At 37.4% G+C, this 18,310-nt stretch overlaps 1 non-coding gene across 1 annotated transcript; it reads right to left on the bottom strand.

Moving 5' to 3' along the window:
- Nucleotides 1-15,539: 15,539 nt before the first annotated feature.
- LOC133827978 (small nucleolar RNA R71) lies at nucleotides 15,540-15,646 on the bottom strand. The gene has a single exon (XR_009890625.1). It is a non-coding gene; the product is annotated as a small nucleolar RNA R71 (small nucleolar RNA).
- Nucleotides 15,647-18,310: the final 2,664 nt, after the last annotated feature.

Below are 18,310 nucleotides of genomic sequence, written 5' to 3'. Positions count from 1 at the left end.
TAAGTTATAAAACATATAGTTTTATTATTTTTAAATAATTATTATTGTAAAATATCTAAAAAAATATCTTGTTTTAATTTGTTTAATTATTTATTCATTTAATTTTATCTAAGTTTAAGTCATATTTACAAATTACCCTTCAATATAAGAATATTTTGTTAAATATAAGAATATTGTGTTAAAGCTAACGAAAAGAAAATAAAAAACAGTTAAAACCAATAATTTCCTTTATTTACACACTTTTTATATAAAAGAGATATATATATATATATATTAAGGAATTTCATAATCTATTAAATTCATTCTTATCATAATTTTGTCATTCTTAACAAAAGATAATACTATACTTCTTTTAGATTGTTATTAAAAATAAAAAATTAGAAATAAAAAATTAAATAATATGAAGATTATAATATTTAGTGTTAAAATTATCATCGCTAAAACAAAGCTTTATTTGCAATAGCAATACAATATTATACTCACCAATTTGTGTGCACATATTATTACTCTAAATAGAATATAGTTTTTCTAAATTTTGGACTCTATTTACACATTTCCACGTTAAGTACTACCTGAAAAATAAAACATTATCAAATTATGTAAACAAGCAATATACTTATTTCAGTAACTTTTACAATATTAAGTTATCTTATGTTTAAATAATATGATACATTATTCTTGAAGTCTATATCAACAATTATGACAAAATTGAGAGTTGTTATAGACTGAAAATATAGAGCAAATATACAATATAGGAGTAAAAACAAGGGGTGAAACGAAAAGTGAGAAAAATAACATATCTTACATACTTCAGGGTATATATATTTGCTTTATGAAATTTGCTTTTGTTCACTTTTCCTTTTTCTTTCACGAAAAGAAAAGTAAAAAAGTAAAGGCGAGAAACAATTCCTTATTCTCCTACTTTGATTTTTTTTTTTTTTTTTTTGAGATGATTTGAAACATAAACTTTTAGCGAAAGCGAAAGAAGAGGAAGAAGAAGCAAAAATATTTTTTCGAAAAAAACATGAAAAAAGAACATAAAAGAAAGAGCCGAATATATCTTTCATTTTTTCTCCGTTGCCTTTAGGCCATGCTTTCACTTAAAATTTATCAAAAAAATACATAAGTATACACTACCAACTCGAGTATTCATTTTTTTTTAACTGACCAAACTTATTATATCTTCGTACTTGTGAAGATTTTCTTTATTAATAAGAGTATTCAATTAATAATACTTACAGAGGCCTACAAAGTTTATTAAAGTATAAAGCCACCCCAGACCATGTTTAATGTTACATACATGATACAATACAAGCAAGAATGAAAATGTCCACGCCATCGGCCATCTTCTTACCATTTGTGTTTTTTTTTTTAAATATATATTTTGAATCCCAAGGGAGACATACTGATATTGTATATTTGGAAAAAAGTAGCACAAAGAACTAATATTTTACGTTTGTCACTATTTAATACTCAATCTTCTTTTATATTGAAAAAATAATCAATATCACTTAAAATGTGTTTTTGTTACTACCTGTATAGTCATTGTTATTAATTGCTAACTGGGTACAAACGTGTTACCACATAATTGGTCCAACTCGCTCCGAGAAACAATTGAGTTTTTACGTAGTTCGGTTGTTAATGAGGCCTAATCCAAGAGTTTTTTGTATTGTTAAAGGCTTGCCGGAAGCATAAGCTTCTTAGGTTTACAACTTGGGTAGAAAATAGTCTTGCTCCAAGAAAGCAATAGTGGATCAAAAATAGGGTTTCAAATCCTTACAAATGACCCTTCCTTGCCTTATTTATAAGCGACACAGAAGAATTAATACAATGAATTTAAGCAATATGCTTAGTGCTAATCCTCTGATTAGGTGGGTGTCGACGCATGGGATGCATGACATTTGGCACTGTGCTGGAAGCTCTGTGCCTGATTTGGCGAGGCTGACTGGGTTGTTTAGCCTCACGAACTTCCCTTTAATTTGTGGAAAAGAAGTGGTCTCCATGTGCATGGGAAGTGCAAAAGGGACATATAGGTGGTAGTGCCACAACTCAGCTGACACTGTACATGGAAAAGTGGCAAGTTGCCATGTCAAAGGTAGGTGGGCACGCGAACTGGCCCGGAGTACTCCTTATGGGCCCCACTATCTGGGAAATACGTTGACGTGTCTCTTAGTAGGACTTCAGGCTGTGCAAAAGTTTTTGAAAACCACCAAACCCGAATAAACTGCCCAAAACAAATCGAAAAAAACCGACAAAAAATGCAACTCGAATAACCCGACAAAAATTCAAACCGCCCAATATTATACCAACCCGCCCAAATAACCCGAACAAACCGATTACGAGTTCTTTTTTTTCATTTACACATACATATATTACGTATTTTATTATTGTTGACTATTTTTTTCACTACCAACCTAATCTAAGAGCTTGACAGAAACTAGAAGAAAATAACACAGATATTTTACATGGTTTAGGCTATAAAAGAGCCCTTGTCCACGAATCTTTGGTATTAGTGAGTTTGAAGCTTGTTTGAACAAGCTTCAATGGAGTCTCAGGCAGTGTATATATTGCTCTGAGTTTACAACGCTTAACTAGCCAAAGTTCTGAACCCTTTACAAGGAGATACCCCAGCCCTATTTATAAAGGCCTGAGTTATTAATGCCCTTAATGAACAATTAATACAACATTCCCCATTATTTGGGGAGTAAACTGCTAATTAATTACATAGGGATGCACTAACAAAGACCGTGAGCCCAAGCGGATCGCACGTGACCCATTTGTAGAAAGCTGCCTACCAACTTTATGGGGAATAGGTATCTGACCGTGTCATGATATGATGCACGTTCGCCTAGGTCAAGCGGCGTTGTGGAAAATGTCGATTGTTGGGGGTGCAAACTCGACACCACTAATCGAGGCTCTTCAAAAGTTGTCAGATGATCTGGTAGGCCACAGCTGTAGCGACTGACACCTGGCAACCACTCCACGTCCGGAGACAAGAATCCTAGACATGGGAGATTGGCGAATGAAGAGAACGAGGACCATTTGTGTAGCGTCTCAAATTTCCTAATAAGGCTTAGGGCCTTGATTAGGGGGCCAGGATGACAAATTATGGAATTATGTGATTATTTGTGTAATATTATAATATGACTTGATATACATGTTTAGGTGCATTAAATATGCATGTGGGCCCATTTTCTGTTTAATTGGGAAATTCTCATAATTTGGCCCATTATGGGTATATTTGGCATATATGTGGTATGTGTGTGTCACTTCATTATTATATGATTATGTTTGGGTTACTCGACACGAGACGATCCTAGGGAGCAAGCTAGTGGGAAAGTCACAACGGGACCCATACTTGACTCGGAGTGAGTCAAGGGGTATATTGGGTATTTAGCACATTACCGAGATATTGGGGTAATGAGAATGATTATTTGATGATATAATGGGAGTTAGTGAGATCAGGAGGGAATTATGGGAATTTTGACTATTTTACCCCGGGGGCGTTTTTGGGACCCCGAGCATTAGGATTTGCTTGAGGTTACTTAAACTCGAAGTAACTTGTCAGAAATATAAAAGAACATTCAAAATGTTCTCTTTCTCTCTCTCTCTCTCTCTCTCTCTCTCTCTCTCTCTCCTGTTCCCTTTTTGACACCGTTCGCATTTTCAAAGGAAACTAGAGTTTTAGGACTCGGATTCAGGCAAGGATCTAGGCATATCAATTCTAGGGAAGATTAGAAGCTTATTAGCCAGAGGATTTAATTGGGAAACGACTCAATCAGAGGATCCAAGCTTTAATTTTTAAGTTTTCAAGTTTTTAAGCCTTGATTGGATTTTTACATTTTGAGGAGTTTTTGATTTGATTGGGACTTGGGTTTTCATGGTTTTGGGAAATTAGGATGTTTGGAACTTTGTTTTGGGATTTGGATATGTTTGGAGAGGTTTTTGGAGGATTTTAAATGGGAGAAAACGTAGGAAATGGCTGAGTTTGAGGTTGGGTCGTGACCTTGTTCCAGCAGGTCGCGACCTGGGTGAACCCAGAACCAGGAAGGCTCTGCCTGGGGGGGGGGGGGGGGGGGCAACGTGACTCTAGAGGGCCAAGTCGCAGCTTGCACCCTGAAGCCCAGGAAAAGGGCTCTCTGTCAGGGAGGTGTGCCACGATCCCCAGGGTCAAGTCGTAGCCCACCTGTGCAGTTTTGCCCAGGTTTGGTTTTTAGTCGTGGGAACTTAACTCTAAAGGCTCGGGATCGATCCTACTACCCGGTTTGGTAAGATACAATGTCCCGGAGGCTAGGATTCAGTCCAGAAGTATTATTTACTCATTTTGATGGGATTCTATATTATGGTTGTGACTAGGTTGTTGCTAGGGGCTTGGAAACAGGATCGTGCATGAGGGTAATTTATTGGTAACCTGTGCTTGGACCGAATGTAAGAAAACTGCACCCAGCATGTGATGCATATGATACATGTGGTTATGGCATGGCATGAATGTTGAATATGGAATTGATCAGAGCTTGAGTCTCTGTAATTGTGCATGATTATGATTATGCTTGTGATTATTGATTAAGCATGTTGAATGCCTTATATATGGATATTTGACATATGATATATGCCTATTTGCATTATTTCATTGAGAAAGCACTGACTTATTAGTTAAGAAACGACAATGGTGTTTAGTACTGTTCGTGAAGCTCTGACTTATTAGTCATGATCGACAATAGTACTGAGTAATGGTCGTATGGCATTGACTTATGAGACAAGAGCGGCATTAGCACATTCAACGCAGGCCGAAATGATTAGATCTAATCAACATGAGCATTAAATACTTGACCGACCTATTGGTCGAAGAAAACTAAAGCGCTTGACTAGTCTATGGCTAGTTACTTAGAGCCAGGGCTACAAGGCCCAGTTGACTTTTTGGTCACATGGCTTAGGGCACAGGACCCCAAAATGACTTCATAGTCATCTATTCAGGGCACAAGTCCCCAGGTTGACTCCATGGTCATCTATTAAGGCAAGGGACCCAGGTTGACTCCATGGTCATCTATTAAGGCAAGGGACCCAGGTTGACTCCATGTCAGGTCATCTATTCAGGGCACAGGACCCCAGGTTGACTCCATGGTCATTTGATTAAGGCTGCAAGCCCCAAAATGATTTCATAATCATTTATTTATACTTGCCTGCATGCATGAATAGGGTTATTACTGCTAGCATGCTTATTATGATTTGGTGACACGTTATTATCTGATTATAAGCATGTTTGAGTTTTCTTGCTGAGCCTCGACTTACGGGTGTTATTACAGCTAGGCATGCTTATTATGATTTGGTGACATGTTATTATCTGATTATGAGCATGTTTGAGTTTTCTTGTTGAGCCTCGACTTATGGGTGCTATGTGGTGCAGGTAAAGGTAAAAGAAAGCCGGACCATCCTTAAGTTGGAGAGCTTAGGTGACGATGTGTACATATGCTGCTGCTCGACCACCACAGACGAGGGTTTAAAGAGGAACTAGAGTTAAGCCCTATTTTGTCGCTTAGGTCGGCTGCTTGTAAATCTTTTATTGTAATTAACCTTTTAAATGTATTTTGGGATCCCAATGTATACAGTAAACATTTTAGTGAAACGTTTGTATCCTTGACCAAAATTTTTAACCCTAAACCATTAATCACATTTAGTTACATGATTATGGCCCAATGACTCATTTAACAAGTTTAACACTATTTAAAATGCATAGAGTAACGGTCCCTGGGTAGTATGGCGTTACAATTTGAATGGCCCTCGAGGCGTGACCTCACTTGGAGACATCCACACCTTAGAGATGGGTCACGGGACGTGGCCTCACCTTGAGACATCTGGGCCTTAAGGAAAGACCTCGGGGCATGACCTCACTTGGAGACATCTGCGTCTGGCCAAATCATAGTTAGAAACCTTACTAGCGCTCGAGGAGCTTAATCACTCCTCTAATGAATGCCTCATGTCCTCTGGTTGAATACACGGACAAAAGTTACATATATTATATGTAATATTAAATATTGTTTTTATATTTTTAACAATGAATTTAGATTAATGTTTTAAAGTTTCAATTTATAATAATATGTCTAAGTTTGGAAGATGTATACTATTCTTTTATTTTGTTGAATTTAAATATTTGAACATTTAAAAAAAAAATTAAATTGGTTTGGGCGGGTTGACCCGACCAAACCGCCTATAACATTGGACAGGTTAAACTTTTTTTTTCTTAATTAAACGGGTTAGAGTTTGATTTTTCAACCCAATTTTTACACTGGATTGATTAAAATATGTTATAACCCGACCACACCGACCAACGAACACCCCTAGTAGGACTCATCAGGCTTTCGAGGAATTCACGTGCATTGAACTTTCGACAAGGTGTTTGAGAATCTCTCTGGCACATGCTGCCGAGGAGTCTTCGGGGACCTTATTGATGTACATCTCGGATGGGGGTTCGACTACCTGTTCTCGGGACACATGAAGTCGAGGTATGATACTTTTTCGATCTCTTTCTTGGGGAGTCACCGTTTGGGATGGACGACGACCATGTGTCGAAGGTCTGCTGACGTGGCATTACCCTTCAAGAAATGCCTAAAACATAGAATAAATAACGTTTTTGTCCCCTGAACTATTACCACTATAAGATCGAACCCCATTAAAATTCTCTCTGAATTATTCACATTACTAAAAACTGAGAATTCTGTTAAACTATGTCAAATGTGGCTTACTAAATGATGACATCACATTTTGGGCGATAATGTGGCATTGGCACATGTAGCACAATTAGAATTTGTTTTCCCATGAACTTTGAACACTACCAAATCGTAACCCTCTTATAAAAAAATTAGTTCAAACCTTAAAAAATAAAAATAAAATCATTTTAAAAGATTAAGAAAATAAAAAAAATTACTAAATTTTTTTAAAGTAATTAAATAATTTTCAAATATTAAAATTAATTTAAAAATAAAAAATCAATTTTTTATTAATTCTTAAAAAATTAATTAAAACCTTAAAAAATAAAAATCATTTTAAAAGAATAAAAAAATTAAAAAAACACTAAAATTAATTAAACAAAATTTTAAATATTAAAAAATTAAAAATCAAAATTAATGCAAAATTAACTAATATTGTTTTTACTTGTTTTTTATTTTCTTTTCTTTTTTAATTTTCTCCTTCCTTCTCTCCTCCCCCCTGGGGAGGATTGGGGCTGGGCTCAGGGTAGAGGGAAACGACGGGGCTAGGTGAGAGTAGAGGGGAACATCATGGCTGGGTTAGGGTGGAGGTAAGCGAGGGAAGGAAAAGAAAATAAAAGAGAATGTTTAAACAAATAGTTATTTTCTTTAGCATGATTAGATTTTTAATATTTGAATATTTGTTTAATTAATTTTAAAATTTTAGTATTTTTTATTTTCTTAATCTTGTAAAATGATTTTTAATTTTTTTTTAAGATTTGAATTAATTTTTTAAGAACTAATAAAAAATAGATTTTTTTGTTAATTTTTTTAAGAATTAATAAAAAAATAGATTTTTCGTTAATTTTTCTATTATTTTTTTAATAAAAGGGGAATGATATGGTAGCTGCCAGTTAGAGGGAAAAAATACTAATTATTCTAGGAGTTTTTTCTTAAATACATTTTTTTTTGTTTTACTATTTTACTGTTCTTCATTTATTTTTAAAAAATATGTACTCAAGTTTTCAAAAATATGATTTTCAAAGTGTTGCACCCTAAAAACACGAGCTCAACTATCTAGGTTGGGATACAGCTGACGCGAAATAAATAAATGTGGCAAGATTTCAGAGATGTTTCGTTGACTCCGGACTAAACAGCTCAAGGCTGTGTCACTGAGTCCAGGATAACCCAGGATCTTCCAGATTGTTAGAGATGCAAGTGATAGAGATCGAGGTACCCAGCGTCCAAATCGCCTGCATCAAGCCTGAACATTATCTAAGTCAAGCCATCCTGTTCCAATCATGTCCAACTCGAGAATGACATCTAACTCGGGGTGGTTCAATGACGCACATGGAAGAATCCTTACATACTTGGATGCCTGATATGCGCAATAAATGCACATAATCGTTATATACATTTATTGATTGATGTAAATGGCAATAGGCTTAATTGGGAAATTTAAATGTCCATTAATTTTGGAAGTTACCCAATGTTGTACGTTACCATTTATTGTACGGTTACCCAATATTGACCATCATAATTCCCTATAAATACAAGGGGAATAAACAGTAGAAGGGATCGACATTCGGTATGAAAAAACTCTGCTGAAATTTTCATAAACAATTTCGTCTAGCCTTCCTAAATAGATCAATAATAGTGACTCGCGAATTAGGTGTGTTGTCCGTATTTTCACCTCCGACATGTGGAAACCCCCAATGACCAGCTTAGACGTTCATAGACATCATCGAGGCATGTTACTGCCTGAGGCCTCTAGTCAGAGCAGGGGTCCTCCTGGGTGAGACTGCCTTTGACAGAGGGTCGTGGGTGCCTTAGTAGATTATTCTCTGAGGTTTGTCCTCGTAGCAGGAGGTTCTCCAGCTTGGGCAATTAAGGAGAGGGCTCTCGTCCCCCAGTCGTCTCCCAGATCTGAGGTTCTAGTTCTCGGATCTAAGATAAGGCACAACGTGTTAGCAAATGCGGGTTTGCAGAGGTAGAGGATCGTTTCACAACCTTTATGGGCGATCCGTCAACAGTATTGTCGAGTGTACGACTCGACAATTCGCACTCCCATTACGTCATCTGACATGGAGGTACTTACAACACGCCTTAGTAGGTGCTTTTCTGCAGTGGACCCCACAGATCTCTCTTGGGTCGTGGTCTCTATCCAATGCAGCCCAAAGCATTGAATCAGTATTAATCCCCCAATAATGGGAAGAATGTGTATTAATTATTGATGATTAGTATTAATGATCCCAACCTCTATAAATAAGGCTGGGAGTCTCATTGTAAGGGGTTCGATTTTTTAGAGAAAAAACACCTTGTACTCAGAGCAATCTAAACGCTGCCTGAGAATACACCATTGGAGCTTGCTATCACAAGCTTCCAATCCTCTTAATACTAGAGAATCGTGGACTAGGGTTCTTTTATAACCTGAACCACATAAAAATCCTTGTGTTCTTATTGCTTATTTCTTTAATTTGTCTTCTTAAGGCTGATAGCGAAAAAGGCAGTCAACATTTTGGTGCTTTCGTTGAGAGCTTGAAGAAAGCATTTGAAATACTTACAGCCATGGTAACTACTCAAAGAAATGTTATAGATGACGTGCTCCCTCCTATCGGAGTTGAAGGAGGAGAATCCAGTCGGAAGCTACCTCAGGACATGCTTGAGATGATGGAGGACTACGACGAAGATGCCGAGTAAGACGACGAAGATGATGGTGTCGACCGGGAGTATTATGAGGAAGAATACCATCAGCCCATGGATGCGAAGGAGACACCGGAGGTGGTGGTGCTTTGTGAGCAGGTGGCCACCAGCAACAAAAGATCTATGTTCAAGAGGGTAACATCGCCGCCCTACAGGAGCTGGTACTTTCCATGAAAGCCATTCTTGTAGCCCAGGGGTTGCGAGTGGACCCCAATGGAAACGTACCTGTTGGGCACCCAACCAACGTGCCATCTGCGCACCCCGTAGGAGTGCCACCTGTCAGTGTCGCTGGAGTGCCTTTTGAGCACCCGACTGCAAAGACACGAGATCTGGCAGCTGAGGTGCCCGACGGGCACCCAGTAGGAGTTGGAACCCTGATGCCACTGCAAGAATGTGGTAAGGGAAAGACTGACGATAATCCTGCTCCAAAGTAGAAGAGGGCTCGTCAAGAACCCAGAGGCCACCAAGTTCCTCGGCAGGTTGGCAAATGTAACGACCCAAATTTGCTAATAAGGCTTAAGGGCCTTGATTAGTGTGCCTGGAGGGCATAATGGGAATTATGTGTGACTTTAATTAGTAGAATGCATGATTATGATTTAAAGCATGTTATATGACTATTTGAATATTCGAGATGCACGACTATGTGTATTAGTATGCATGAAGGCCCTGATTAGGTTAGAAGGGCGTAATCGTAATTTTGGCCATTATGAGCATAACTGTATTGATATATGTGATAATTGTTGAGACCGCATTATTATGTAGATATATCTGTGATCTGTGACTCGAGATGATCCTAGTGAGCAGATTAGCGAAAAAGTCATAACAGGGATTTATACCCGGCTCGGGGTGAGCCTAGGGGTATAAATGGGAATTTGGTGAGTATATGGGAGTCTATTTTGACATCAAGGAATATTATTGGTGATTAATTAGGTATTGTGAAGCAAACGGGGAAATATTAGAGACACTTGAGGAATTAGCGGGAATTGGGTAAAATGACTAGAATGCGCTTAAGTGGATTAAAGGGTTAGAAATAAAAGGGAGGGCATTAAGGTCATTTGGATTTTTAAAGATGGGTATTACTAAGGCTTTATGTTAGTGGACGTTGTAGAAAAGTATAGAAGTCTGAAAGAAGGAAAAGAAAGAAAAGAAGGAAAAGGAAGAAAAAGGAAAGGGAGAAAACAGAGAGTTTCCTAAGGTCGGTTTATGCTTTCTTAATCAATTTCTTGAGTATTTTTGGGGCAAAGCTCAGGGAGGAGCTAAGTTAGGCTGAGCATCAAGAATCCTAAGCTAGGCTTGGAGAATTGGCAGAGGTTTAGCAAGAACACTCTAACACTTGAGGTAAGGCTTTGTAGTTTCTTCAGTTGCTGGTTTTGGTTTTTGAACTATGTGTATGAGCTGAGTTTGATGGGAACTTTAGGGAATTCAGGCCAAAGGGTGAGGAAGAGTGAGCTAATGAGGTGTAGAGGTTATCTTGAAATCGAATTCCCGTTAAAGGTATGAATTCTAAGCTTCTAACTTTGATGTTTAACTGGTTTATGCTGAGTTTTGATGTCTAGAAGTGGCTATGGTGAATTTTGAGATTAGGGATGCATGTGCTTGAGTTCTGGGTATTTGGGGTGCTTGGGATGAGTGGAGTGTGTTAATAAGGTTTTTTTTGAGTTTGGTGAAGGTTTAGAGAAGTTTTGGTTGAGTTTGGTTCGAGGAAATCGCAGGAGGGAAAATTTGGAGGTTGCCTATCTGTGACTAGCGCTAGCCTTTGGGCGCTGTAGCGCTAGGCCATGCATGCTGAGGGTGTTTTGGTTCTTCTTGTAGCGTTGTAGCGCCCTCCAATGAGCGTTGTAGCGCTACCCTATCTTCAGAAAGGGATTTTAGGGTTATTTTCAAGGGTTTTTGACCAAGGGTTTGGGGCTTGTTTCCACCACATTGTTTGGTGGAACTAGAATTTTCCGGGGGCTCAGGATTGGTCCCGAGGCTAGGTTTTGGACTTGAGGTTTGATGATGACTTTGACCTATGGTTGTGTTTAGGTGAGCACTAGGGCTCGAGAGGGATTGTGCTCAAGGAGTCAAGTGATCAACGCTAGCGAATCGAAAGGTAAGAAAACTGCACTCGGTTATATGTTGTGATGGGACTAAGTGCTCCCGATATTTGTATTGTGTCAATGATGGTATTATGCCATGGGACATGTGATAGTGGCCTAAGGGTGTCGTACACAATATTTGCGCACAGGGCGCGGCTTGGCCACTGGTAGCCGAGGACAGCTTAATATTCACTGAGCTCTGTTTAAGCGGGCTGGAGTCAGTGGGATAACGGAGGGAGTGACCTGAGGGCGCTAGCCTTAGTTATCATTTGTGAATTGATATATGATATGAGTTGATATGTTTAGTATGTGGAATACTTGATTATACTGAATGCTTATATGGTTGAGAATGTGTGGTGCAATATGAGATATTGATTTGTCTGTTGATTGCTTATGCTCTGTTGTTGTGTTTCTTGCTGGGCCTTGGCTCACGGGTGCTACGTGGTGCAGGTAAAGGCAAAGGCAAGCTGGACCAATCCTGAGATGGAGAGCTGCGGGGTTGAATGTACATAGCCAGCTGTTCGATCGCCATGGTCGAGAAGTGGATCAGGACAGGGATTGCCTAACTGTCTGTTTTGCCTTAATATGGCTTGATATTGTATTTAAACCTTATGACTTTTGTAAACGGTCTTTAAACTTAATATTTTTGGGATCCTGTGTAATCAGGAAACGTCTCTTTATGGAAAATGTGACTTTTGAGACCAAAACATTTTAACCCTAGCTCCTTTATAGTTTCAATAACACGTTTTTCATTAAACAACTTGATTAGCAAGTCTAGCACTTTATAATCACACAGTGTAACAGTCTTGGCTATCCAGGGCATTACAGCAAAGGCAATGACCCAGGGGCCCGAGGGCACTGCCAGACAGTTAGCACCCGTGAAGCTCAGGGCGTCATCGCCACCGCCCCGACGCGCCCATACGGGCCGCACGAGGCTTGGAGCTGGTGTCCCCTTGGGACCTAACCTACCCCATATGAATAACAGTTCAGGGATCCGCCCAAGGAATGCCCCACAAAAACGAGAACACGATATCAGTTGCTTATTAGTGGTGAAAGATGCATATTTATTGATTTTAATGGTCAAAATAAATTAAGTTTAATTAATATTTTCATGGAATCAATATAATTTATTTATAAATGAAAATATTTGATTATGATTTAATTTATTGTTATTTTGTATGAATTAAAGTTGCATTTTGGCGTAAAGAAAAAGAAAGAATCAAAAGTGAAAAAAAAGAGTTGAAAAAGTGGCATTTTTTTAAGGGAATTAGGCCCGAAATGAGCCAAAACAAGCCCAAACCCAAGCTTGCTACCACCTGGACACGTGGCGCACCTCTATTGGCTGCACTTGGTCAACACTTTCAGCCACCTTTCAACCCAATTTTTGTGGGTTTTGGGTCTTGTACCTTTCCATTTTGAGCTCTTAAGCTCATATTTTGTGGTGTTTTAGAAAAATGGCAAAATGATCATTCACTAAAGTAGCTAGGTTAATATTAATAATAAGATTTGATTTTTCAAAATCATATTTTATTATTAATATTTCAAATTTATTTTGTAGACCCCATTTGTAATTTAATTTCTTTTTAGTCATTTACTCCTTCTATATATATAGACTCTTCTTTCACATTTGGTATGTAATTTTGAGAGTAAAGAAACTATATCAAAATTTCTACTAACTTTCTTCTCATATTTTCTTCTTAGAATTTTGTGAGAATCATGAGCATAATGGCCTAATCTTCCTAGGAAGGTTAGGGATGATTCCATATGAAGTGATGTTATTTTGCTACTTTGATTCACTATGTTCTTAATATAATGTATTTGAGTTATTTATGTTCTTTCATCCTCATCTCTATTTTGTTATATCTATTTACTTGTGCTAATAGTATATATGATTAGTTATGCTCTTTCTATGTACTTCTAATTTGTAAAAGTAATATTGATACATAATTTTATGTCTAATCTTCTATTGCATTATTGTCCTTGTGTATTTTGTCATTTTTAGATTTTTCATAAGATTAACATTGTGCTCTTAAAGTAAAGAACTTTATAACTTAAATAGATTTTTGTTAGAAAAGTATATGGACTTTAATGTTAGATATTTCAAGTAAATGTTGTGATGTGAACTATTTACTTGTGTATTTTTGTAAATCAAGTAACTAAGTAACTAAACAAGCATATGGATGATTCTTGAAACCTTTCCATTTCTCAAACTCTTGATTACACCTTACTTTTATTTCACTTATCTCATTTTATCATTTCATCAAAAAGACAACACCAAAATCTCAAATCTCTTTTCATTTCCATTTTTATTTATTTCTTGTTACTAACTTTTTGTGTTATTTTCTACTAATCTTTTGGTTTTAGGTTACCTCCTTGTGGATCGACCGCCTGATTTTACTACAACTACCGCTTAGTGGTTGTCACGATTTGGGTGTTAAACAAATTTTGGCGCCGTTGCCGGGGAGGTAGTTTTCAAAGGTTTAGTGAAATTTTTACCAAAATGTTAGTAACTTTATTTGTATTTTTGTTCGTATAAATATTGTGTTAGTATAGTTTTTTTTATTTTTTTATTTACTAATTTTTAGTTGTATTGATTATTATTATTTAAAAAAACTAACTAAAAAAATTTAATTTTTTTAGTTATATATATTTTTTCTTTTTCTCTTCCTTTTCTTTTTCTTTTTCGGTAATATATATATCTATAAAAAAAACAAAAAAACATAAAATGAATATTTTTATATATTTATTCTTTTTTTTTTCCTTTTCCTTCTTTTGGGTTACAAAAAGAGAACCATATATATATTTATATAATTATTTTTTTCCTTCTTAGCTAATTCTCATTTCATTTCTCTTTCTTAATTTCTTTTCTATTTTTTTAGTTTAATACATATTTGAAAAAAAAGAATTAAGCTTTCTATTTTATCTTCACTTCACTTCAATTCTCTTTTCTTTATTTTATTTTTGTGTTGAATATTTTGTTGCTTTATGTTCCTTAGTTTAGACTTTTCTTTTTTATTTGCCTTAGTTTTCCTTAGAATTTAGGTTTTCCAAAAAAAAAAGAAACATAAAATTGCATAAAATTGTTCATAAAATTTCGATCATAAAACAATTAGTATTGGGAACAATTGTGTAATATTACAAATGGTAGAAATCGATATTGTTCTGTCTAGAAAGATTGGTTGTTAAATAAGGTTTGTGATAGCGTTACTCCCCACACTTACCTGGGAACCTTGGGGAGTTCTGTCTAGGCAAGTGTGGGTCTAAAGTGGTACCTTGACAACCTTCCCAATCGGCCTGGGAATATTTCAAGCATATACCTTTGCACTATTACATTGTTGAACTTATTACTATAAGAAAACCAAGTTTGTTCTGTCAAAATAAACAATTAAGCAATTTCACTCTGCTTAAAGGTTGTTTGGTCGAAAGGGTTAACTTGTGATCCACCATACTTACCTAGTAACCTCAGGGAGTTCTAGTAAGGCATTGAAGATCATCCCAAAACCTCCAAATCTACCTGGGAACAAGTTTAACAAAAAAAAAAAATAAATCAAAGAAAAAAAATAATAAAATAAAAAATAAATCTTTCGAGAGTGGATGAATCATCACGAAACTTCTAGTGACACTTCTTCCAATTCATCCAGCACTCCTTCCAGAACTCCTTCCACCAATCCCGCTTCTCCACAAACTTTAGTTGATAATAATCCATTTGCAATGGCTCGCAATGATGAAATCCAACCAAGAACTCTCAATGATTACCTCCATCCTACTCACACTTCCACGCCTTCATGCATGATCTTCCCTCCTAATATGCTCGCATTAAACTTTAAACCTGGCATGATTCAACTCTTGCCCACATATCATGGAATGGAAAATGAAAGCCCATACGTGCATATTAGAGAATTTGAGGAGGTAGTAGCCACGTTCTATAACCGAGCCAAAAATGTGCGACTAAAATTCTTCCCTTTAGGACAAAGCCAAAAGTTAGTTATACTCTTTGAGACCTAGGTCTATTGGAACATGGGAGGAAATGAACAAATACTTCTTTCTGAAACACTTCCTCAGCCATAAGACCAACAATCTAAAAAGACAGATTTCCACATTTTCCCAAAAGGATAATGAAACGTTCTATCAAGTCTGTGAAAGATTCAAAGATCTGTTGAATCAGTGCCCGCACCATGGCTATGAGAACTGGCGTTTGGTTAGTTACTTCTACGAAGGCCTCATGAGTCATGAACGCCAATTTGTAGAAATGCTATGCAATGGGGAATTCCTCGAAAAAGAGCCAGATGATGCTCTTAAATATCTCGAAGAAACCACGAAAAAGTCTCACACCTGGACTGGTCCAAGTGCTGCAGATAGCACCAACCGACACAAACCATTTGGGATCTATCAACTTCGAGAAGAGGATAGTGTTAAGGCCCAACTCGAAGCTTTGAAAAAGTAGTTTGAGGTCTTAATGACGAAAAATGGCCAAAAACCGCACATGGTTGCTCAAGCGGAACCGCAAGAACCTTGCTTTGTTTGTGGAGGGACGAAGCATTTAGCTAAGGACTGCTTAGATTTGAATGAAATGAGGGGGGTTTATGAGGAGCAATGCAATGCATTACAGGCATATAACAAGCCATCCTCCCATACGTACAACCCTGGTTGGAGAAACCACCCAAATTTCAGTTGGAGAGATTCCAACCAAGCTCAAACATCTGGAGGCCAATGGAGAAATGAGCAACAAGTTCAACCATCAAAGGCGTAATTTGCACCTCAATATAATGCTCATCCACGACGAAATTCTCTCGAGAATACCCTTCACGCATTCATAGAGGAACAATCCAAACTAAATCTCCAAATGATGGAAGAAATCAAGGAAATGAAATGTCAATTCTCAAAATTGACTGAATCCTTGGCCATTCCGGAAAAAAGGCAAACTTCCTTCCCAACCGAAATTCAATGTGCAAGGCCAACACATGGCCCAATCTTCAAATTCTAATGATAAAAATGTCAAGGAAGTAAATGCCATCACGACTAGAAGCGGTAAAACTTTGCAAGACCCACCCATGAAATCCAACTCTCCCAGTACTCCAAAAGTTATTCCCGAAAATCCACCACTCAATGCCTCTCCAAAAGTACCATTTCCCCAGGCTTTGAAACCTGTTGGGAAACTTCCTGATAACCGAGCTGAAATCCTTGAGCCCTTGACACAAGTTAAGATTAATCTTCCTTTGCTTCACATCATAAAACAAGTGTCGGCTTAAGCCAAAATCATCAAGGATCTATGCACTGCAAAAAGGAAGCACCATGTCAAGAAGACTGCTTTCTTAACTGAGCAAGTAAGTGCGGTGATTGAACAAAAGGCACCGCCGAAATAAAAAGATCCCGGTTGTTCCACCATTTCTTGCCAAATTGGGACCCATGAAGTCAGCCAAGCCTTACTTGATCTTGGCGTGAGTGTAAACCTTATGCCTTACTCTGTATACTCGCAACTCGGTCTTGAAGAAATGAAGCCAACATTTGTTGTGCTGCAACTTGCTGACCGTTCCACCAAAAAGCCTAGGGTATTGTTGAGGATGTATTAGTTCAAATTGAAAAATTCTATTACCCTGTGGATTTTCTTATTCTTGATACCCAATCTATGGTAAACATGGAGTCTAAAATTCCTATTATCCTCGGAAGACCATTCCTTGCTACAAAAAAATGCTTTGATCAATTGTCGAAATAATCTAATGAAGATATCATTTGGAAACATGACTCTTGAAGTCAATATCTTCCACATCGGGAAACAACCCCGAGAAGATGATGAATGCTATCAAACATTCATGATTGACTCTTTAATTTCTGAGGAGGTCCAATTGTGAAGCAACTTCGATAATCGTGATGAAATCCTCCTTCTGTCTGACAACGAAAGTCCCAGTTCTATTTAGTCTACTCTTGCAATATCAGATCACACAGACTCACGCAATAGAAGGACTCAATTTTGGCAACCTCGCTTTGAAGAGCTACCTAGTGAGAGGGCATAGTCAAAAACTTCAACCGAAGAGGTTCCAATTGTTCAATTGACCCAACTTCCCTAGGGTTTGAAACATGTCTTCTTAGGAGACGATGAAACCTTTCCAGTTATCATCTTGTCCAACCTTCAAAATTCTCAAGACTTGCAGTTACTCAAGCTACTGCGAACGCATAAATCTACGATAGGTTGGACGCTTGCTGATATCAAAGATATTAGCCTTTTAATTTGCTCCCATCGAATCAATTTGGTGGACGAGGCTATCCCTCGAAGAGACCCTCAAAGGCGACTGAACCCCACAAGAAAGAAGTGGTAAAAAATGAAGTTTTGAAATTGTTAGACGCTGGTATTATTTACCCAGTAGGTGATAGCAAATGGGTCAGTCCAACTCAAGTCGTGCCCAAGAAATCTGGTGTCACTATGATCCAAAATGAAAAAGGGGTCCTTGTCCCCACAAAAATTGTGACAGGGTAGCGTATGTGCATTGATTATAGAAAATTAAATGCCGCCTCCCGTAAAGATCATTTTCCACTCCCATTCATTGATCAAATCCTTGAACGTGTAACTAGTCATCCATTCTATTGCTTTCTTGATGGCTAGTTTGGCTATTATCAAATTGAGATTGCATTAGAGGATCAAGATAAGACCACTTTCACTTGTCCCTTTGGCACTTTTTCTTTCCGGCATATGCCATTTGGCTTGTGTAATGCACCAGCTACTTTCCAAAGATGCATGATGAGCATCTTTAGTGACATGATTGAAAAATCAATGGAAGTATTCATGGATGACCTAACCGTTTTTGGAAACTCCTTTGACACATGTCTTCTTCATCTTGAAGCTGTTTTAAA

Source organism: Humulus lupulus, chromosome 3, assembly GCF_963169125.1.
Source record: "Humulus lupulus chromosome 3, drHumLupu1.1, whole genome shotgun sequence".
Classification (NCBI taxonomy): domain Eukaryota; kingdom Viridiplantae; phylum Streptophyta; class Magnoliopsida; order Rosales; family Cannabaceae; genus Humulus; species Humulus lupulus.
Note: the sequence above shows the minus strand (reverse complement) of the source record. Positions and strands in the feature narration are given on the sequence as shown.